Consider the following 25264-nt stretch of genomic DNA (forward strand, 5'->3'; position numbering starts at 1 on the left):
AGAAGCGCACATGGGCTGCTTCCAGTAGGAAATTAAACAACAGGGGCATTTGGAGACCTCCGCCTCTAGCCTTGGGCCCCCACCTTCCCTCTGTTCCTTTTGTTTAATTACCTCAATCTTGTCTAACTCCCACTTCTCAAGAAGGAATTAAGACTTTAGGTAAGTTTTAATAATGAACTTTAAAAGAGCCATTTGTAAATATTATCCTGAAGCTAATAGAAAGAATCATAACAGGTGCTCTATGCTAAGTGGCCAAAATATGAAATCTTAATTAGCTGTCAAGTACATCACTTGGTGTAATTTAAAGTTCAGCATGTGCACAGGCTCGTAAGAACACTGTCCAACTGACTATTAATACTATTGATGCTGAAATTCTATGGTATCTAAGTTTTATCAGTACCCAGATCTGAACAGATCATAGCTCTTTGTTAACAGAAGAGGAAGAAAAGGGATCCCCTAAAAGAGATACTGACTGATTAGTGATTGTATAAAGTACGGCTGTCCATCTCTACTGCTATTCCAACAGTCACATACCCCAATTTCTGATTCTTTAATTTTTTGGATGTGGAAACATTTAAAATTATTGGCTTGGCTTTGCGCTTAAATAATACAAGACAACATGCAATTAGCTGAAATGTTTTCCTATAAGTAAAGCGACAATCAAATGAGAGATTCTGAGATATTAAAAATAAAATAATTCTGTAAAACCAGACCTTTCTACAGTTTCATTTGTCTCATGAAAATTTGGTATTTTTTCACAGAGACATGCCTCCATTTAATCATGCTAACGGGTGACATGGAGATCCATTTTCTTGACAAGACAGTTGATCACCCTATCACGGTAAGAAAATTAATACCTTCGACTGGCCCTGTGTGGAAAACAGAAGCTGCATGCAGTGGTAAAGGACAGAAATGTTCTACATTTTAAGTTGCAAACAGGATACTTATTCTGTGCAAAAATAATAGGTTTCTTCATTACTGGGTTACTTTAAACAAAATATGAGCCTTTGACTTTATTAAAAACAGCCATTTAATTCATACAGTGCTCCTCAAAAGTACATAATTGTCTTTAGATTTAGCATAATTGACTCTAGATTTACACAAACAGGAGTAAACACTTTACTTACAGCTTAACTAGAACACAGGTAAAATATTTGAGAAGTTTAAGCTATTTAAAGGGCTGTGAGGTATTGATTACCTCATTTAAAAAGCAGTCAGAGAGTGCAACCAAGAGGTCAAGATAAATTTACCAGTTTGAAGCACTTTACTAAATAACTCTAAAGATCATGTTAATTGGCTTTGTGTAGTTCCAGGGTAAAATTAATTTTATCCTAGCTTACAATAAAAGGATTAAAAGACATATTAAGTTCTTCAGTTTTAACTGGAATAGGAATCAATGGATTTGAATTAAGGCTAACAGCGGTTTTATGAGAGATGGACTACCAGAAATACTTTATATCTGCTATTAGCCACCTATTGATGAAGCTCTGTTATTGTATTAGGTATTAAGCCTTAGATAAGAAGGTACTGCCAATTTACCACTCTGAGAATATAGTTTAAGAAATGTGAGAATTGACCTGGAAAAACTATTTCCAAAATTTGATTATTTAGGATCGAGTATCAGAAGGCTTTCCATAGATGACTTGAATGTGTTTGATATTTAAAACTCTCGTAAAAATTACTGAAGTAATGTGCTTGAATTCGATCATAATTCACCTCAAGACCATAACTATCCTTAAAACTATATCACAAACATATCTTTAAAGTTTTCTTTAAAACAAAACGTTATATTCAGATTGGTTTAGCACACTAATTTTATGCCAGAAACTTCTGGCACATGATGGAGTCCGAGTGACATTCGCAATGACATCAACGTTTTCTAAATTTGGTATAAATTTCAATATACTCTAAAACGTCCCTTTGGAAATTCAGAAATACCCATTTATTCATGATAAATGACAACAAAATTTTAAATGTTTTTCTTCACTCTTTCCATACTTAATAAATTTTAGAATTGTATGTATAGAAAAATAAATTGCTTATTACCATATGTTGCCTTGGAGAGCAAAAAAAACTGTATTTAGTAAGACTGTATACTAACACATATCTGTGACTTTGCAGGATTCTATTTGAATGATCAGAAAAGAGTATGTTGCAAGATCTCACAGTGGAAAACTAAAGGGAAGCACGTCGAGACTATCTAATATAATAAGTTGGATTAAGCTAGAAAATGGTCTCTATCATGATCCTTACAACTTTGTTTTATTTACCATAAAGCCTATTCACTAATATTGTTTTGATTTATTATTAAAGAACAAAAGTAATTTTAATAAGGTGAACTTTATTAATACTAGCAATCTTAAGAACAGAAAAACTCAGAATTAAGACACGACTTACTATTTGCCGAGTCTGCACATAGCTGGAATAGTCTTAGCATTTGGATCATTCAAAGCTCTTACAAACATTAGTCAATTAAACTACAAATGATTTCTATTTTAGGACCAGTGAAATATTCTTCCCAATTTTCATTTTTATCTATTTCTCTTTTCTCAATCCCAAGGATACTTTAAATTGATGTGCCATTATCAACTAATACTATGAAAAACATATATAAAGATTGTATATTAAGATGAGTTTACAACAGTATGACAGTGAAATATGTCCAATCAAAATATATTTTCATACATATCTAAACATAAACAGAAGTATCTAAAAGAAGCTAGGTCTTCAAAAGCAAGTCAAGTTCAAATTGTTTTTAAGATATACTATAAACAAATTAACTTCAACTTTCTATTATCAAAATTGAAAATGTGGTTGCCTAATGGAATATTAATTTTTAAGATATGCTTTCTTAATTATTATGTGGTGCTAACCAAACATGCTGACTTTACATACACATACACACATTAAGGATATTTACTAATAGGGGGGCACCTGGGTAGCTCGTTCAGTTAAGCATCTGACTCTTGATTTTGGCTCAGGACATGATTTCACGGTTTGTGGGTTTGAGCCCCACATTAGGCTCTGTGCTGATAGCATGGAGCCTGCTTGGGATTCTGTCTCTCTCCCTTTCTCTCTGCTCCTCCCTCACGCACGCTCTCTCTCTCAAAATGAATATATAAACTTAAAGAATATATAATTATAAGCACATATATAATAGTATATAATAGTCTTAGTGTACCAAGACATTTAAATTTAGATCTAAGTGAGATAGAACTGAGTTTTTAAGATTTTAAAATACATTATCCATGTTTTAGAATCATGAGAGCAGTGACCCTTATGAAGTTTCCACAGTGTGAACTGTTTCCACATATATTTGCCCCAAACATTTTCTAACACTACTTGCTATTCTTAGAGTTAAGACCAATAACTAAAGTACAATGCCATAAAGATGTCAACTTTGTAACAATAATCTTCCAAATAAGCTTTGTTAACAATGGTGGGGGGCGGGGGGTGTTTAATATAAGCAAAACTCTTTTCATATTAATTCATTTTAGAAATAATTTGTTTTTAAAATAATTTAAAATGCTAGTCTTCTACTAATTAAATTTCAGGTATACATTATACCCCAATTCTTAGTCAAATACTGTAAAGAAGAGTTTGTTAAATAGGGATACAAAAAGGCACAGATTGGTGACAATCCAACGTGTGAAAAAGGACTCAGACCTCACTCTCCCAGTGGTGAATCCAGGTTTCATAAGCTTATAAGGAGCATTAGTGGGTCTGTATTATTGTAAATGTAATTAAGTTCCTTTTCTTCAGCCAAGTGCTTTTGTACCAATATTGCACTTTATTTTCATTTGTTGGCACACCTCAGAGCACTGCAAATCCTGCATTATTTATATAATAAGGCACACAAATGTCAATGATATGGAAAAAATTAAAATTGCAGGTGGCTGGTTATATGGTCACCATGTGAATTCCGACCTGTGCACCTGAAGTAAATAAGACGGACCAAGTTTTCTGAATCTTCCAGTCTACCTCCTTGGGAAAAAAGATCAACTGATTAAAACTGACAATCACGGGGCACTTGAACATTTATTTCCAAACTTTCCCATTATACCAAAGCAGGTGTGTGTGCAAAGAATACTTTTAGTATTCACCTCTCTGACCAACATATTTTAGTTACTCTGTGACCCATCCGTCAGAGTTTTCCTCATACCTACAGGGGGTGAGGGCTATGGAAGTTGCTCTCCAAATCTATGAGGCTTTCCCTGTTTGGGTGGCTTGTGCACGGTGTCCCCCCTCCCTTGAAAGCTGAAGTAAACAAACACGCTCTTCATTTTTTAGGCATATGTACGACGGCCCCTGCTGCAACACGGCAGCTTCTGCAAATGCCTATCCTGTGGGGGCTGAAGCCATTTTTAAATAATGCCTCTTGTACATACATGTATTATGTGTGTGCGTTTGACAAAAGACATCAAACCCAGTCTCCACAAAAATCAAATCAAAGTAAAATAAATGAACACTCCAAAATGATTTTGTTTCAAAGGAAACTTAAAATGATCACTATCGTGAGGGTATGCTGATTTGCTGATTATTTTGATAGTTAGAAACCTTAAGCTTTGAAAGGAACTTGTATTTTCAAGTAATTCTTGTAACAATTTCTTATTCTTCAAAGACAAGTTCCGTATCCTTTTCCCCACAATATGCATTATCTTATTTTCCCCCTTATTCTCTACCTAAACATCAACAGGTCAATTTGTTTTTACTTTTAGGGCAAATACTCAGTTTGGGAGAAAACGGAGATTCAAACAAATTCCAAAAATTTATGATATCTATGTAGTCAGAAATTTTGTAGTTAATAACTCCCAAGAGTAATGTTCAAGTGTTGTTCACTTTACCTTTCAAAGGCGAATCTGAGATAACATGTCAAGTTTTAAAAACGACAAACTGTAACGTTAAGAAGACTGTTATTAGCTTTTTCATGAAGATACATTTCAGAAATAGTGGTTAGTGGCTTGTAAAATCATAGAAATTTGAAAACATGACAAATCATTCTCATAAATTCTCATACAGTTAATGTTCAGAAAAAGATAACCTTCTAGCAAGGAGATTCACCTATAAAAATACTAGAGTAGACATGACGTACTTCTTTTAAAAATCAAATGGGACACATGAGGCTTAACATTTGGGAGACTGTTAGGTTACATTCAATTTGACACTTGTGCTTTACACATTGTGAGAAACTGTTACACCTGAGGTCACTGCTATTCATAAAATAACAAACTATTTATTGGATACACTTAAAAACAATTTTCATCTAGGTAATTATCTTTATCAACTCCGTGATATAAAATCAGATCAAAGGGGATAACTGCCTTGTTCTACCCTTGAGAAGCTAACAGTTACATCTGCTCATTTATAAGAAGTATTTGTAGTATTCATTTTTCTGAATAACTATAAATTTGGTCATAATAATGAAATGATGCTATATAATTAAAAGTTACCATTTTTAAAAGACTTGCTTGCAGTAAATTGGAACATCTAAGGTATTTCTTGCCTCTCTTTTTCTTAGATTATGTTATCTCTGATTTTGAAAAATGATCACCTTATTTCACATGTTATTTTTTCCTCTGCTATCTTTACTACAGATGACTTGTTAAGTAGAAATAATGGAGCACAGTCAGGGGCAACATAATTCCAGTATCTTGGAAATTAATGGCCAGTACTTTGAAGTAACAGCAGATCTGGGAAAAGGTGTGGTGGGTAAGCCCGGATCAAAGTTTTATAGCTAAGATTTTAATAACCCAGTTGACAACGAGCAGAAATACATAAGCTCTCTCCTTTCATGCATCTTGTGGGTTATTGAAACTTGGTATAGATTAACATATGGTACAATTCCCAAGAACTAAACAAATAAAGAAAGTTTAAGGAAAAATATTTTTAAATTTAGAAGAGAAAAAAATGAGAAAAGAAATAAGGAGAAGAAACTTAAAGGAGAAATAAAAAGGTCATAGATAACTTTGACTTGTAATTTATTAATCTCATTAATAGATGACCAAGAAAGTAAAGCTTTGAAAATTAAAACCACAAATAAGTAAACTAAGCATTTGTACTAAAAGTCTAAAAGCCACTGACAAAACAAACCACAGTCTCAAACTGTTAAGGATACACTCATTATTAGCCTAGAATCTATAGAAAAAGTAGCCATCTAAGGAGTATGCACATGTGTAGAAGACATTTCAGTTCATTTTTCAGGATTTCCATTTCTGATCTTGTTACATGTTCATTATTTTATCATTTTTAAGCCACATGTAGAGAGAAGAATTATGTGTCTTTAATATTATTATAGATGCGAGGTGCCTGGGTGGCTCAGTTGGTTAAGTGTTAGACGTTGGCTCAGGTCATGATCTTGCGATCCATGGGTTTGAGCCCCACACTGGGCTCTGTGCTGACAGGTAGAGCTTGGAGCCTGCTTCAGATTCTGTGTCTCCCTCTCTCTCTCTGCCCCTTCCTTTATGCTCTCACTCTCTCTCTCTCTCTCAAAAATAAACATTAAAAAAAAACTTTAAAAAATAAATAAAATAAAATAAAATTACATTTCCCCATCTTATGATGATAACGAGTCTATTAAAAAATTGACTGTAGTTGTTATTAGGTAAATTTCTTTTGCCCAGTTCTTTTTTCTGTTTACATGGTTTTTTCTCAAATAAGCATACATATACGGGTATTAAAACTTACTAATATTCTCTTTCATGTAACTATTTCATATGATTTCCTATTGGTTAATTCCGTTTGTAACTTGAATCTGAGCTGGCTATCTTGTACATATCAAATTGAAACAGTCCTTGAGCCCTGAATTTTTGCACTGTCCCTCCAGTGTTTCACAAAAAAAGAGAAGTACATACACCTAGATAGCCTAGAATTCAGTCACCGATTTGTTACTACTCTGGATTTGAAAAAGCTACTATTCCTGAAATGAACACTATGAGAAAAATTTAATATTTTAACCTATATATGTATGTAGTCACATACTCTGGTTTGTAAGATGTCCCACTATTTTAAAAGACTGGTTTTTTTTTTAAATCTGTTTCTGCTACATGATGAACACAATCATTTCCTCAAAATTCTGCCTGATTAGCTCAAATCATTACTACTACTCATTACACTCAGGAGTTGTGAAGAGATAGTTTAATAATCTTCTTGTCTTAATCTTTTATGAAGGCTAGAGAGCTACTTTCATATGTAAAAACCTAGAAAATACATGAGTATTGATGAAAAATGGACACATATATACAGGCTGGGTCTTATTTTACTTAACTGCTCTCGGACTTTTTGGTGGAAAAAAAGGGAAAATAAAATCAGGAGACGCTAAAATACAGAGAATTCCCACCACCACCGCACCCACAAGACCACGGGCGCCCGTGTTATAACATGCCCCGGGGGGGGGGTAAGGGAGGGGGGAGGCTGCACATGGGCAGATGGAAAAAGCCCCAAGCAAGAATTTAACATGTGCTGGGGTGCCTGGGTGGCTCAGTCGGTTGGGCGGCCGACTTTGGCTCAGGTCATGATCTCACAGTTTGTGGGTTCAAGCCCTATGTCGGGCTCTGTGCTGACTGCCAGCTCAGAGCCTGGAGTCTGTTCCAGATTCTGTGTCTACCTCTCTCTCTGACCCTCCCCTGCTCGCACTGTCTCTCTCTCTCAGAAATAAATAAAACATAAAATAAATTAAAAACAAAAAGAATTTAACATGTGCTGATCATTTTGCTTGGAAAGCTTTCTCTTATTAGCAAAAAAACAAAAAACAAAAACACCCAAATAATTTCTCTAGTACTTTATCCAATGTTTCTGATTTCTACAAAAAACTCAAAAAACAAGAAACAGTATTTACTTATGTTTAAAAAGAATGTCAAAGGTAAAACATTCCCCATTTAGAAAACAAAAATCACAGAAAAACCTGAAGTCCATCTTTTAAATAATCAGAACACTAGGTCCCTCCAAGTCCATCTGCTTACTTAGGGTTTTTCACATACCTACTAATACTCTACTTGTTATAATGACTGAATTATGCGTCCACTACAATCACTTTCCAAACTCTTTCACACACACAAAAAAGATGTATCATTAAGAATTTAAAAGGAGGGGAGAAGGAGGGATGCCTGGGTCGGTGGCTCAGTCAGTTAAGCATCAGACTCGATTTCAGCTCAGGTCAGGATCGCAAGGTTTGTAAGAGTGATCCCTACCAGCAGGCTCTGTGCTGACAGCAGAGAGCTTGCTTAAGATTCTCTCTCTCCCTCTCTCTCTCTGCCCCTCGCCTGCTCATGCGTGTGTGCTTTCTCTCAAATAAACATTTTTTTAAAAAATAATTTCGGGGTGGCTGAGTGGCTCAGTTGGTTAAGCGTCTGACTTCGGCTCAGGTCATGATCTCACGGTTCGTAGGTTCAAGCCCCATGTCAGGCTCTGTGCTGACAGCTAGCTCAGAGTCTGGAGCCTGTTTCTGATTCTGCGTCTCCCTCTCTCTCTGACACTCTGCTGCTCACGCTGTCTCTCTCTCTCCGAAATAAAAAAACCATTAAAAAATTTTTTTTAAAAAGAACTTAAAGGGAAAAGAAAACAAATCAGAAGTAAAGTGTGTAAAAACATCTCCTAGGCCTAAGACTAGATGACTGTTAGTGGGGAATTTTGGAATTTTAAAGAAAAAAGAGATCATGGAACTCTTCTAACCAAACCAATGCCCATATTTTATAGGTAAGGAAGGTCAAGTAGTTTATGTGTTCAAGTGACAAGGTGAAGGGCACAAAGAGAGTGGTCACTCATAGCAACATCATCCAGATTGATCTCTCGAATCTTCACAGGCCTATGTATGAGTCAGCGTATGTTGCCAAGAAACTAGTTAATATTGGACACCTGCTCCAAGTTAAATCTTTTTTAGTTATCTTCAAATCCTGTAAATTACAAATGCTTCTCAAAAGAATAACAAACAAAATTTATAATTAGAAAAGAGTCTTAAAATAAGTTTTGGTCTATAGTATCTAATAATGTTACATATATTTTCTACTGGGGCAATCTAAAACAAACATAAAAAATTGGTGGGAAATGTTCCATCAAGCATATGAAGTAACTAGTGTCAATTGGATTTTATATGGAATATGTATATATGAAATATAGAAATATACAAATAACAGGTACTAAGCATAGACATTATTACCATTTAGAGAGTAAATACTTAAATAATATATTATCCAGTAGGATAATAAAACTGGCATGTCATACACAGAAACATCAACAACTTCCACAGAAGAGAAATTCTTCTAAAATGTGAAGACATTAAATAAAAATATAATTTTAAGTTTTAGTTACCTCTACATAAGCCTCACTATAAGTGAGTGTGTCTACTATTAGCTCCCATGCACAAAGGTTTTCCAAACTCACGTACTGAACACCAAATATTGCAGATAAATTCATGATCATTTCCAAAGTTCACATCGTCATATCAGAGAATAGCTCAGAGTCACCATAAGGGTTAAGACAATCATTTTCTACTGCATACTGGTGCTATTCTAAGCCGATAGTGTGTTTAAATCCACACCAATGAAATCAATACAGCACTGTTCTATTCAAGGTGAGACCAAATAAACCTGTCTCAAGCTTTGAGAAATAGGCTTTGCAGTATACTTTGAGTGCTAAATGCCTTTCAGTCCAGAGATCTGTCATTAAATAATCATTAGCCATCATTCACTCTTCCTAAAAAGCTTAACATCTAAACTTGTTCAGCATCCACTAAAGCATTAGTATAGACTACCAAGTAAGTACTCATTAGTTCTTAGGGATGTTCCAACCACTCTGTTTAACTGAGCATCGTCTTATCAAAAAATACCCCCAAATATTAACACATATTTCCTACTAGTTTAGAGGGCAATTTATACCAATGATTAGTAAAGAGAACATTAACCTAATGATCAGCCTCTTTTAGATTACATGGCATAACTCTCAGAGTCTACTCTTCCCTGTCTGATCTATCCAAATAAAACGTGATGTCTTTCCTACCATTCAGCATCATATATAATTCAGCATCACATATAAGCCAAATAAAATCAAGTTAATCACAATAGAGAATTCATCAGGAAGTAATCTTGGCTTTGATCCTGAATGTATCTTAAAATAATGCTTCTTTATCAATGGTATTCATCTCTCACATTCAATGTATGATCATCTCAGCTGCTGAATATCTACTATAATGCACTGTGCTTTATTTTTGATGTCATTAAGTAGGGAGACAAAATTAAGATACATTTATCTTCTATTACCTGAAAGATTAAGTAAATAAGAATGATCTATATTTAGTAATGTTACTGGATCATATGCATAAATTTGATGGTCAAGGTAATTTTCTCTGAACTTGTCAGAAGTTAATTCTTGTATGCTATTACACGAATCCTCTCAATTGCACGCTAACATTAATGAAAATGTCATTTCTGAAAGATATTAATTCATTCTTCATTTTTAAAAGCTCAAATAAAAATATATGACCAGATACTTAGGATCTCATCTATAGTTTTACAACTTACCACTTTCAATTTTAACATAGATTTCAACCTAAATGAGAGTCACAATATTATATGGGCATTTTATTGAACTGGATGACATTTGATATTTAGAGTATTTAGATAACTAAATACAAAATAAAAGTATTTCATTAGCTATTAGGTACTTTAAAATGCCAAATATACACTGTCTGAATATAAACTGCAATAATTAGAAACTTTTTAGTATTCTAATTATCAGTTCATTCGATCTATATTGTTTTCATTTTTTAAATCAATACCTCAACATAAAGTTTCAATCACTAAGATATGAATAAGTGTGGTATGACTTGGATAATTTGGTAAATATAATATCATAATATTATATTCCAATTATAAAACATTTCAAGGCTCAGAAATTAAAGAAGGTAATATAAAACCAAATCTCACCACAGATAGTCAAATTTTCCCTTACTTGCTGCACTGATACATACCTTTAATACACTATGGAATATAAAATGTACATTCCTTTTCACTGGGTAAGCTACATCAACAGTTCTAACAAACATTATCAAATGCAGATACTAAAAAACAAAGTAACAGTCTACTAATTTTAAAAAGGAGAAAGTTCTTGGGGAAGATGCAAGAAAAATAGTAAAACTAAAACTCATGTACTATGTAAGAGTATCATGTACAAATAACAAGAGAAAAGGGAGGGAGATATCCAAAGTTAGCAGGAATATTGTGAATATAAATTAGTCATATTTTCCTAGAAAAACCTTCAATCTCAAACAATTTGAACACAGTGTTTTGCAATAAGTAAATAAAACTCCAAAGTTTTGTAATTGTAATAATTTGTCAGAAAATGCACTACTTTAAAAAAATATATAAAGAATTTGCACCACTGAACTTGACTCTGACCTAGCCCTCCTTGAACAAGTACATTCTTATAGAACTTCAGGTAAACTGTCATTTTCTCATCTACAAAACAAGGCTGGCAATGTCAGCAAGGCCTGACAAAATGTTTCCATCCCTTTCAGAATTTCTTACTGCTAATCTCTGACTATGGAATCAATATTTCAACACACCATGCCATCTTTCTGAAATTTTAAGTCCTAAGTTTTGCTTTTTTTAATCATCACAACTGTTTAGTTTAAAACAAAATAGACTTATTAATTTTATGATCAAATTCAGCCTATTTTTTAAAGGTAAAAATAAGAAAAGGAATTTATTTGCCCTCTGTAACAATACAATCGCTTTGTATATACTAAACAATTACATTATGAAATAGAAACGAAATGTTGTTTTCAAATAATTTGTGCCTTTAAAGATATGTTAGATTAACCGTTACTACAAAAATATGATCAATAAAAGCAATTCATTCTTGACTCTCAAATCTCACTGGGTATAGGTGAAATTTCAATAAACCCAGTACTCTTCTGGATTTTACATTTTGACGCATGATTACTATTTTATTGAAAAGTATACAGGAGTAACACACTATTTTAAATTATAGTCATTTTGAAACTAAGTTGCAACTTATCCTGATTCTTTATGAATAGACTCAGTTCTTATTGGAAATCAATTGGAAGGCAGGTAAAATTAGATAGCCATGGTTACCAGAATATCAATAAGAGATACAGCAATATCCAGTCCTAAGTGTAATGCTAAAATAAAAAGATACCAAAATAAAAAAGGCATTTTCTGCAAGAAAATATTTAAGATGCAGAATACTGTTTTAATGCCATTATAATAGAATCTGCAATACACAATAATTTAAAAATTTATTTTCATTACTTCCATCAAAATTATAAAAATTAGGTTCTTCTATTTTATAGGTTTTATTTGAATGCCCTAAAGACAAAAACAACGACACTAAATTGTAAGGATATGAAATAGGCAATTTAAGTTTTCTCACATTTCAAATATTTAATTAATACAGACATTAGGTAAATGAGAAAATTTTTCAAAAAACATAATGGATCTGCTATGCTGAATTTAAGATTTGACTGTATAAAATTAAGATAAGAAATAAAAACAGAGAGTTCATCACAAACATATTTATATATCATTGCACAAAGATCTGAAAAAGTCAAACTTAAACATTACTTGTAAAATATCTTCAAAACACATTACGTGCTGAACTTAACATTTTTAAGTTATTCAAGTACTATGAGATCAAAAGCTTCACATTAAAATGTAAAGTTTACAGAGTTCCAAGATATGTAAACATAATAAATGACAACTGTATAGTGCTTCTGAAAATTGTTTCAGTGTTGCTCCTGAATTTTTCATTATTTGTTAATGTGTATTTATATACAAACTGTCTGGTACTTTCTATACAACTGAATCTACTAAGGCTTTTCTTTTTGAAAAGGCTTAACTATGAAATTTATAAAACATATTAATATATTAATAATCCATCTCATTTCTTCATTAAACATAAATTTTTAAAAAAGAAATGCACATGGCCGAAAAGGTATAATAATCACTGAAATATTTTTTGAATAAAAGTATTGGGAGCATCTGACAGTATAGCTGTTAGTGTAATGTAATAGTTTATATTACACTTGAGGCTATTAAGCATGCATTCCTTATCCTAATTAAATGTTCAAAATGGCTAGATTTAATTTTCATAAGAGAGGCAAATCATTATGATACTTGTTTTCTGAAAATATTTTTCAAAATCCCTAAACCTATATACTCTGCTTTCTTGAAGTGACAAATACGGAAAATCAGCAGCTTCTTGAAATATGCTACCCACAATCCCGTTCAGAAATGAAAGGCCAATACTATATGAGAGGGGGAAAAAATGAAACCACAAGTGAGGAACAGAATTGCAGCAAGCCCCACTGTATCATACAAGCTCAATACTGGACTGCTCTGCCGCTGGAGCAAGTCCAGAGAGAGTTAACCTGGTGTGATAAAAGACTTGACAAAGCAATTCTGACTGGGCAGCAATGCTAAGTTGTGGGCTAATACATGAACAGGGCCCAATCGCTGTCTTTCACCATGCACAATTTACACATGGCTTTATCAATAGCCCTAGTGCTGAATACAGAACACACTCTATTTGGCTTTCAGTCAATTAAGCTTTAAGCTGTCAGCAAACAAGACTTTTAAGTTAATTTTGAATCACCACGAATCAAGTTGAAGGTTGTGAAAGGGCGGCTCACATGCCGGCATGAAAAAAGGCAGTTTAATTGCCTCTGAATAGCTATTATATACTGCAATTGGCCTATTGAATCTTAGATGATCTATTTACTTATCAAAGTGCAACCATCAAAGATCAGTGAAAGAGTGAATAATAAGAAGTGTAGATTCCTTATTTTGCATAAGAAATTGACGTGTTTGCAAAGGTATAAAGAATTCAAATTTAAAACATTTTTTTTAATGGAAAAATTTTATGATATAGGAAATTAGCAACTCAGAGTAGGCAGCATCAAAAAAGAGCAAGTGTATTTCTAGGAAAATAAAGATAAACTTTTCTAAAAAAATTACGCTTGTTATCATAAAACATTTTCACTTATTATTTGATATAAAACTGATGATTTAGAATGCAAATACTCCTTTAAAAATGCTCATCAAATACAGAGAGAGCCAGAAAAACCATTATTAAATTGAACTGAGTCAGAAATTTTAAAACATCATAATTTAGAATTCTTTAGATTAATTGCTTTATTAATTGTATGAAAGGAAAGATCACGAAACATTGTTTGAATAAAGATTTTTTAAATTAGGATTAAGGGTTTCTCAAAATGATATGATCAAATGAAAAAGATTATATTCCTAATACTGCATAACCTCTATTTTTAAGAAAGACTTGTGGTTGACCATAATCCTAATCAGCTTTTTCCTGAAATTACTTTTTTTCAATTGCATGTACTCTGTTTATTATTATAGGGTTACTCATGAGTGCTGGATGCATATATTGATTTTTTTATTAGAAGAGAGCACTGAAGCATTAGGTTGGGGGGGGGATGCTCAGATTTTATAAACAGATGTAAATGTAGACCAAATTTAGGGGTGGTAAAACCAAACCACTTTGTTTTGGTTGAAATGAGCTACTTTTTACATGTTAGTAAATGGACTGAACATTCATGGTTGATTTACATAGGGAAATCATATGGAGATTAATGGTTATAAAGTATTAATGGTTTATAAGAATTTGTATGGAATATGAGCTAATTTTAGTATTCCCTCAAGGACAGTCACATATTCTTGGAAGCCCAGACCCATCACTCTGTATTTCCAGGCAGCAACGGCGATGGGCTTGCAGAGGGGCCCTGACTACCTTCATTCCAGGAACCACCACACAGTCAGGGGCTGAAATTCAGTGCAAGTGTGGAAACCCATTCTCCTCCTCTCTTCTCCATTCCATTATTATACAATACTTTTTTTGCATTTATATTCACAAAATGGTTTATAATCATCCACTAGTTACACCTAACAAAAATCGATGCTACTAAAACCATAAAGATGTTAGTGTAGAAAATGCCTGTAAGACTTCTATGAGCAGCAGGAGAAGGAAACAGATTCAGTCCAAGAGCCAGCCTTCTCAAGGTAAAACGAAGTAGAAACCACATGAAGAAGGGATATTCTTTCTCTTCATCATTGTGAAGCATCGTAAAAGACTTCTTTATGCTCAATGGTCCTGAATTTTTCACTGTGCATCCCCTACTGTCTTTGTGTATTTTATATATTTATATAAGACACAACACGTCCCAGCACTTTGATATAACTCCTACAAACATCCTCCTGCTCAAAGCGAGAGGGGAGCACACAGAGAACAAGACAGCCAACGACCCGTCCATTTTTCCACAGCTTACATGCAGGGGAGGAAGGCAAACACAGAGACAAGTGACTACCAATTGCAAAGTGTGATAATGTAAGAGACAAACAAGAGACTGACATAGAAAATAAGGCAGACAACCATCAACGCTAGACAGAGGGCTCAGAGATAAGGAAGCTGAGGTCCCACGTGGAACAAGCTGCCCACGTCGCACAGCCCAGGAAGTGATGGAGCCAGGGTGCGAGCCAGGGTTTTTAACCACCACCTTAACGAAACGAGAAAAGATCCCCTTTCTTCAAAGATCTTCACACTTAATAGGAAAGCAAAGATAAACTAACAAATAACTGAAACGCAAGGGAGATAGCAATACTTTGTAAGCAAGGGCAACCGCTTATAAGAAAGGCACAGACGGGGGTGCTTTAGTGGCGCAGTCGGTTAAGCATTCGACTTTGGCTCAGGTCATGATTTGATCTCGCGGTTTGTGAGTTCGAGCCCCACGTTGGGCTCTGTGCTGACAGCTCAGAGCCTGGAGCCTCCTTTGGATCCTGTGTCTGCCCCTCTCTCTGCCCCTGCCACGCTCATGCTCTGTCCTTCTCTGTCTCTCAATAATAAAGAAAAATGTTTAAAAAATTAAAAAAAACAAAGCACGGACATTCAGAGGAAACTGATTCTAGCAGGGGGTGGGGAGGGGTGGCATGCCTCCCAGGGGAGGTGCTTTTCAAGGCAGGTCCCCCCAATCCATGTGCGCTTGATAAGAAGAAATGGGAGGCACATCAAAAGAATAAGAAGCTGTAACAGTAGAGGTCAATCCCAACCACCATCCCATTCTCACGCCTCCGGCTAATGGTCTCCTCCTTATTCCCCTTTATCCTGTTCCATTTTCTCCCAAGCTGCCTACCATCTCCTCACATAGTAAAAAATACTCTCACTTCTTATTTTTATTGAGCCCTGCCCCCAGCACCCTCCTCTCTGTACTAGAATGTAAGCTGCATGAAGACAGGAATTGGGATTTCTGTCCTTTGGTTCATGGGCCTAGAACAGTGCCTGGCATATAGACGCTTAATAAAGATTCACTGAGTTAATGAATCAAGTACACAAGCAGAACGGCCCTGGTCACACATGGGAAACCGGAACTAGTGTGCTTCCGGCCCAAGATAGACATCATGAAAGCAGCAGGTGGGTACCTAAGCCTAGAATGTCCAGTAGTTTTAGAATACAGAGGCCTTGAATGCAGGCTAAGGAAATTAAATTATATTCTTTTTCTTTTAAATGTTTTTATTTTATTTCTAGGAGAGAGAGAGAGACAGCGTGAGCAGGGGAGGGTCAGAGAGAGAAGGAGATACAGACTCTGAAATAGGCTCCAGGCTCTGAGCTGGCAGTCAGCACAGAGCCCGACGCGGGGCTCGAACCCACAAACCGCGAGATCATGACCTAAGCGCAAGTCGGACGCTTAACCGACTAAGCCACCCAGGCGCCCCTAAATTACATTCTAAAAGCAATGAAAAGCCAGTGAAAATTTTTTAATCACACGGTGATTATTAGGAAGATCCATTTGGCAACTGCACACTTAAGGGATCTGAGCTATGAGCGACAATAGACACTAAAAAGCTACAAAGTAGGGTAGTGGCCGTGAAAATGTAAAAGAGGAAATAGTAATACAGCGATAAAAACTGTGCTGTATCTCTGTGTTTAACGGGGCTCAGAGGCACAAGACGGCAGAGAGTCAAACATAATTTTACGGTTTCAAATCTGCACGAATGGTGTCATTAATAAAAACAAGCTCAGTTTAAACATAACTGAGTTTAAACTATCTTATGGATATCCAGGCAAGCACCTGAAAACAAAAGGCTGGAGCTCAGCAGAGAGATGAGGTGTGGAGAGAGAAGGCTGAGCACTGCTCCTGGTCAGGTGATGAGTAATGCTGTGAGGCTGGTAGAGATTACTGAGAACAGAGACTGAGAAGTGGACTGAACAGAGAACTCTAAGCAAAACCTAATTACTACTAAACTTTGGGAGACAGAAAAAGAGGATAGAGATGGGATTGCTCGCCCATCCTTAACTCAGTGCTCCCAGTGGTAGTAGAATGACTCTTCGGATGGATGAGTCTAGGACGTGGAATTTGTCTTAAGTAGCTCAGCCCCTTCCCCCCTCTTTGGGATACCTTGTAAAGAAAGGATATTCTGCTCTGCTCTTAAAATCTTAAGTTTTATAGAAGCAAAAGCACAAAGGGTAAAGGCAGAGGTTTTCAGGCGTAGCCTGTGATGAATAATTAACTTCACTGTAAAATGTATTATGGAGGAACAAAGAGCCAAGAATAACCAAGATACCTCTGAAGAAGAAAATGAAGGAACATTTGCCCTATTGGATATAAAGAGGTTATAAAACTACAGTAATTAAAACAGTATGGTTTTGGTGCAAGGACAAATTTACACACAGAAGAAAATAAGGAACCAAAAAAAAAAAAAAAAGAATACAGATACATATACAAATCTCATGAAAGAGAGGGTCATCTGTATGAGTAAAAATCAAAGTGGAACTCAAACCATACACAAAAGTCAACTACAGGTGGATTAAGAACTTATGTGTCAGGAGTAAAACCTTAAGACTTTGGGAGAAAAGCATGGATAATGACATAAGAGCTTATGAAGTTTCTAAATGCACTCATCAAAAAAGGAAAGAGGAATAAATTAAATTACATAAAAGTTAAGAACTCCTTTTCATCCAAGCACCTTATAGAAATGAAAATGTACACACCAAAGATGTCATGAGTAAACCGAACATATGTCATATTTAGTATTCTAAACATATAAAGAACTTCTACAATAGAAAGACCAAGATCCAATTAAAAGAAATGGACAAGAGACTTGAACAGGCATTTCATGGAAGAGAAAACACACATGCTCAAACTCATTAGTATGTACAGAGACCAAGGGCACAGTAAGATACCATTTTATAAAGTTAATCATTTAGCATATCTTAAGACATTGCAACTACAATCCTAGTTTATACTCAAGAGAAAATTGTACGCATGTGCATAAAAGACATGAATAAAGGGGTTTATAACAGTACTGTTTCTAATAGTAAAACCAAACACAAAACCCTAGTAACTCAACTGTCCATTCACAGAAAAGTGAATCAACAAATTATGATTTCTTTCCTATTTACCACTAGTAAGTGGTAAAGATACTAAACCATAGCTACATACAAGATAAATAGATCTTTGTTAATATACAGTTAAGTGAATAAAAAAAAAAACAAAAACCAAGTACCAAAAGACTGTATATACTGAAAAGGCTTTTTCTACAGTTTAAAACAAGTGAAACTACACTATACACTGTTTAGTAATCCCATGCATGAGAAAAAAATAAACAGAAAGCAAGGAAACAATACGCACAAAATTAAAAAGAGTGGTTATCTAAAAGAGCAGGTGGGCCAACGGAATACGGTGCGGACACACACATAGATATAAATGATTGGTAATACTCTAGTTCTTGGTTTGGCTGGTGTGGTGTGTTCGGGTGTGACACTGCAATTAAAGTTGGCTAATTGATTAAACAGAATATATTTTAAGTTGGGTAAATGAAATAGGTCCTTTAATTTAATGGAGCAGTGATGATTGTTTTTGATGTGTTTGGTTGTCTGTGTTAAATAGGGGAAACATTCTGAAAGTAAACAGGAAATGAAAGGCAACTTATTTATATATACTATATGCAATATTTTAAACCATTAAAATCCATCTTAAGAATAATGCTTATGATACAAAGCTAAGTAGGGGATAAAACACCAGGATGCAGAATTGTGTGTTCCCTATAATAACTTTTAAAATGCACAGGAGGGGCGCCTGGGTGGCTCAGTTAGTTAAGCGTCTGACTTCGGCTCAGGTCATGATCTCACGGTTCATGGGTTCGAGCCCTGCGTAGGTAGGGCTCTGTGCTGACAGCTCGGAGCCTGGAGCCTGCTTCGGATTCTGTGTCTCCCTTTCTCTCTGACCCTCTCCCACTCACACTGTGTCTCTCTCTCTCTCAAAACTAAAGAAATATTTTTTAAAAAGCACAGGAAAGAAGACTGGGAGAAGTCTGTCACCACCTTAACAGTTACTGTGTTGAGACAGTGGTATTCAATATTTCTTTACTTTTGCTTTCTACAATTCCTAAAAGGTAATTTACATTCTTTCTGTAATTTTAAAAAGTATTTAGAACTTTATACATACAAAGGGAAAACCTTTTAAGGAAATTTCATATTTTGTCTGAGCCCTTCATTTTCCCATAAACCAATAACTAATACAAGTTCATTAATTGAATTGAAACCTATTATATTTATGTAGGGGCAAACAAACTGTGTGACGATGGTAACTTAATGTTAGGACCTGCCAATATGTGTAATTCAAAGTGAAGAATGTTAACTAACTGGAGTTAAAATAATATTAAAAATCCGTGTAGGAAACATTTAAAAAAATAAAATCATGCTGGGGTGCCTAGGTGGCTTAGTTGGTTAAGCATCTGACTCTTGATTTCGACACAGATCATGATCTCACGATCGTGAAATCGAGCCCCCCATCGACCTTCATGCTGATCATGGAGACTGCTTGAGATTCTCTCCCCCTTTGCCAGTACCCCACTTGAGCTTGCTCGCATGTGCGCACTCTCTCTCAAAAAAACAAAAACAAAAACAAATCATGCCAAAGTACTTTAGCCTTAAGTTCTTCAACAGGAGTGTTTACATTTTTATTTCAAATGAATGTAATTATCTATAGATTTTCAGCAGTCTAAATATTCTAGTACATATATTCATATATGTATATGTGCACAAGCATTTTTTCCTACATATACGAATTAGATTTATACTTACACTTGTTTAAGCCATCACATCAATGTGTCCCCAGGAATGGCTTAAAAGTTTAAGGATTATTCTGACAATATTAAAAGTAATGTTAACCTCTTGATATTTGGGCAAATACTAAAATGTAGTAAATATTTAGATGGCATTAAAACAGATAGTAATTGTTATTTACTATAAAGGAGGTGCCCCAGATACTTTCTTATAGGACATGATGAATGAACTGACAGAATAAGAAACTTCTAATTGAAGCTCTCTTACCAGGCTGAGGACCCAGCTATCTAGAAAGAGGCCACAAATATTCCTGTATCATTCCAAGGTTATTTAAGTGTACATGACTACATGTTTGCATGAGAACTAAGATCAGTTTCTCCATCTTGGTGGCAGGAAAAACAACTCTTTTTCAACAGCCACCATGTCCTAGACTCTACATCAGGTATTTTACAAATATTAGGTGGCATGGCCTAATTAGGTGGTATGGCCCAAGCTTTGACATTACCAGACCAAATCAGAATTCCAGCCTTAGAAGCATATAAGCTGAGTGAATTTGAATAACATACTTAATCTCTCTGGGCTTGAGATTCCTCATCTCTGAAATGTGGACAACATAATACAACTGATTAGTTTGTTAGGGTTAAAGAGATAAAGCATCTGGTTCATAATACTGGAGATATAATTAATGGTAACAATTACAATTATTATTTTATCATCAAATCAGTAGACTGCCCCCTATGCTTGTAGTTTTTAGAACACTTAACAAAATAAAACAAATGAAAAGATTACTGGCAAAATCAAGCTCTATTAAAATCTTTAAAAGTGATAGGCTGCATTTAGTTTAGGTGCAAGTTTTGTTTGCTTTTCCCCAAACAAAAGAGCAATGCCCTGCTTATAATCCTAAAAGATTTAAGCTGGTGCTGTTTTGTCGACATGAGTCTCATAATGTATACATTACAGACATACTGTCATGTAGTCAGACACATCAGATTCTTTTTCAGCAACTCAAAATATCAGAGTAAGGACAAAAATTCCTTTCCTGCCCCATTCAGGATTGGAGTAAGATTTCCTAATATTATTACATGGCAGGACTTCACACTCATAAATTCTAATAAAAGCAGAAACTAATGCCAAATTGTGAAGTACTGACCAAGTTTCCTTTGAGTCAGGCCTTCCTCAACATTTGAACCTCCTGAACAAAACCCAGTGAACTTAGACACACTCAGTAGTTAAGTCATGAAGTCCACTCGTTGAGGTACTTGTTGGGCCACTACGTGGAAGTAGAAACAGTGTCGGGAGGCTTACAAAAAAACGTTTTTCCTGTGAAGATGACTGAAAATAACAGGACCCACAGCCACAGCTTAGGGCCCTGCAATAGGTCCACTTCCGGAGCACTGGTTCAAAAAAGATTTTATTCTCTTATCTTTATCTTTCTTGATCATTTTGGTTCCCCATTACACTTCCATTTTAGAATTCTTCATTCCTCTGGAGAAACCCACTAGTCCAACGTCATGGACGATTCTCTCTTCACAATCACTCCATTGTCTCCTTTGTCTCTGTCTGGGGATAACCTCTCTCTTCTCTTAACTCATGCCCTGCTAGCAATGGCACACAGCTTCCTTCCTCACCATCAGGAACCTTTTTGGTCTTCTTTTTCCATATGCTCAACCCATCATTTAAAAATACTCCATTTGGGGGCACCTGGGTGGCTCAGTCGGTTCAGCATCCGACTTCAGCTCAGGTCATGATCTCATCGTTTGTGAGTTCGGGCCCGGTGTCAGGCTCTGTGTGACCAGGTCAGATTCTGTGTCTCCCTCTCTCTACACTTCCCTGCTCGCGCTCTGTCTTTCAAAAATAAACATTAAAAAAATAAATAAAACGAGGCGCCTGGATGGCTTAGTTGGTTAAGTGTCTGACTTTCACTTAGGTCATGATCTCACGGTTCGTGGGTTCGAGCCCTGCGTCGGGCTCTGTGCTGACTGCCAGTTCAGAGTGTGGAGGCTGTTTCAGATTCTGCGTCTCCCTCGCTCTCTGACCCTCCCCTGCTCACACTGTCTCTGTCTCTCTCTCTCTCCTAGAAATGAATAAAACATTTAAAACATTTTTTTAAATTAAAAAAAAATAAATAAAACTAATAAAAATACCCCATCTGGACAAAACCATACCTTACCAAGGCTCATATGCTATAGTTTGTCAACCTCAAAAGTAAAGTGGCTAATTACTATAACTTTCTGCTTTATACTGTTATTTTCTTCTCTAATGAGATTTCCAAGTACAGAGGTATCTTGATTATGACAATTTGACTTATTCTGCAGAACTTATGCCAATTCAATGACCAGATGTTAGATAATATTAAAGAAGTAATAATTCTAAACAACCACATTGTGGAAGAGTTATCAGGAGATACATACAGAAATATTAATCATAAAGTGATATGCTGTCTGTGGTTTGTATTAAAATAATCCAGTGGAGAGGAAAACAAATGAAACCAACTACAGGTTGACAATCACTGAAGTAGAAAGTAAATGGACATTCATTATACTAATTTTATATATATTTGAAACTTTCCATATTAAAAATAATTTATAGTGAATTAAACCGGATCTCTGTATGTTTAACTTGTTAAATAAGCATAAACAAGGTAGGGAATGAATGTATACCGATTACAAAGTAACCTTATAACCTTTATAGTAAGCATATATAATCTTTGCTTGAAAGAAATAAACATATTTTGTATTTTATATATTTCTAGATTTTTTTTTACTTATTCCTGGTATCTCACTATAAAACCAAATTTATAGCTAATGAAATAAAATTTCAAACCATTGAAATGTGATGTTTATGGTTATCATGTGGTTTTACGTATTGAATAAGCAAAATATTTTCTATTACATTTGCCTTAAATGCCTTAAAATGGAGTATAATATATAAACACCACTTAATTCTAATTCCAATTCGTGAGAATCTGTGCATCTGATATTAAAACACAGCCTATGTCTCATTTTTTTTCCCCAATTTTGAGTACATGCACAAAAATAAAATTAGCGTCAGATAATTTAAAGATTTCTGCTATGGGGACAATTTTGTTGTCTACAATGAGTATGCTCTGGGATCAAAATAAATGAGTATAAAATATATAAATTTTGAAGCAGGTACAAATTTAGTCATTAAAATTCTTGCATTCTGGGACACCTGGGTGGCTCAGTTGGTTAAGCGTCTGACTCTTTCTTTTGGCTCAAGTCATGATCTCATGGTTCATTAGATCCAGCCCTGCGTCTGGCTCTGTACTGACAGCATGGAGCTTGCTTGGGATTTTCTCTCTCTCTCTCTCTGGCTCTGTAGTGACAGCATGGAGCTTGCTTGGGATTCTCTTTCTCTCTCTCTCTTTCTCTCTTTCTCCTTTGCTGTCTGCTCCTCCCTTACTTGTGTGCAGAAGTGCTCTCTCCTTCTCAAAATAAATATTTAAAAACCATTTAAATAAAAAATTCTTGTAATCATGCCCCACCAGATGTCCAAAACTGTCAAAAGAAAATCTATGCTTAACTTCCTCATGTCATTTAATTATTCAAAGGTGGTAGGTCCAGTTTGATACAACTACTATAACTGTTAAAAAAACAGAGAACTTGGACTTAACATTCTCTGAGCAGTATACTGGTGCTTATGAATAAAATGCCTAAGAACTTAAATAAGGATCAAAGAATATGCTTTCAGGTATAATAAAGTAAAAGGCAAACAAAATAAAGCTACGTTGATACAGGCACTTTAGCAAATACTCCCATACTGAGTGCCTGCTGAGTTCCTTAAAGTTAATTCATGCAAACCCAGATTTTCTTCTGTACATCATCACACAGTGTTTTGTAATTAAGATGCTAACACTTAAACAACCCTCTCAAAATTTTTGCCTGAATAAAAACATTCTACTTTTTTCATTCTACACTGGTATACATCCATATCAGTCATGGTAGTACGTCAGCTCATAATGTCTTTTTATTCTTAAAATGAATCAAATTGCTCACTTTAAAATGGTTAACTTGTGTTACACAATTTTACCTAATTAAAAAATCAAAATCTTTCAGTATCTAAACTTACTCCCAAGCTATTTTTTTCACTTCTTTTTCCCATATTTTTTTAAAACCATTAGAGTAATGATCTCATAAAGGTGACATTTTTAATATACTAATCAAAATTAGAGGTTATAAAACTTGTTTAAAATTTTACAATAGCAAATTGTTAAACAGATTCAGCTTGTGACATTTTTACTTAAATTTTGTTGGTGATTATAGCTGATGAGAAACATTAATATATCCAATAACATTTTCTACACGGCCATTTTGAAATGTCAGCCATTGCTAATCGATAGACTTCTTTTCTCACTGGTCACAATGGCTTACAAAATGGTCACAATGACTAATTTCAAGATCTCTTTACAGGTCATACCCATAGAAAGCTGGGTCCAAATAGTCACTAGTGTTGTGTGTTCATGCTTCTTTACTAAGGACGGGGGAAATTATATTAATGGCAACGGCCACATTTGTTTTTAAATGCAAATGACTAAAACGTGAGCCTCTTTTAGATTGACACCCCCCAAATCAAACTGCGTCTTAACTGCACTGACATCTGTCATTTAGACAGATGTCAACTCATAAACCTGACAAAGGACAAGTTGTTTATGCAAGTGTGTGATGTGACAGATGTTTATCAGTCACAGCTCTGAGCAGTCACCCTTGATTATAAGATATTTAGTAATATTTTTTTAACTGGAAAAATCCACGAGAATACACAAATAAAAATTATAGCCCTATTAAAATTCCAGTGAATAGTTTCATGAAAATAGTGTTAATTTGTTCTAATTTGAAGTTCTATGTTGGTATAAACATTCCCGTTGACAAATGGGCCAAACCAACTTCTTAGAAGTTTTATTTGAAAGAATTCTTTCAAAGGAATGAACATTATTACAGAGCATAAATCACCTAAAATTAATCCTTTCTGTTCACACAATCTTCTTTTACTCATACTTTTACAAGAAAGATTAAGAAAGATGCAAGGAAGAATGTATTCATATTTAATATTTGCAGAGGTTCAGTCTATTTCAGATTTCAGTACAAGTACATATTTATGTGGTAATTTTTTATGCCATAGCTATTGCTGGATACGGCGGACAGTTTCTTAAGGAGTA

At 34.9% G+C, this 25264-nt stretch overlaps 1 protein-coding gene and 1 long non-coding RNA gene across 5 annotated transcripts in view; one reads left to right on the plus strand and one right to left on the minus strand.

The window, feature by feature from the left end:
- The window catches only part of WDR7 (WD repeat domain 7), a 357113-nt gene that overhangs the window by 155208 nt on the left and 176641 nt on the right, over nucleotides 1-25264 (minus strand). The gene's annotated exons all lie outside the window — the stretch shown is intronic.
- On the plus strand, nucleotides 104-2186 carry LOC144242712 (uncharacterized). The gene is made up of 3 exons (XR_013338433.1): nucleotides 104-159; nucleotides 762-841; nucleotides 2122-2186. It is a non-coding gene; the product is annotated as an uncharacterized LOC144242712 (long non-coding RNA).

The sequence above is a fragment of the Crocuta crocuta genome, unplaced genomic scaffold (genome assembly GCF_008692635.1).
Source record: "Crocuta crocuta isolate KB4526 unplaced genomic scaffold, BGI_CrCroc_1.0 scaffold36, whole genome shotgun sequence".
NCBI classification, from domain to species: domain Eukaryota; kingdom Metazoa; phylum Chordata; class Mammalia; order Carnivora; family Hyaenidae; genus Crocuta; species Crocuta crocuta.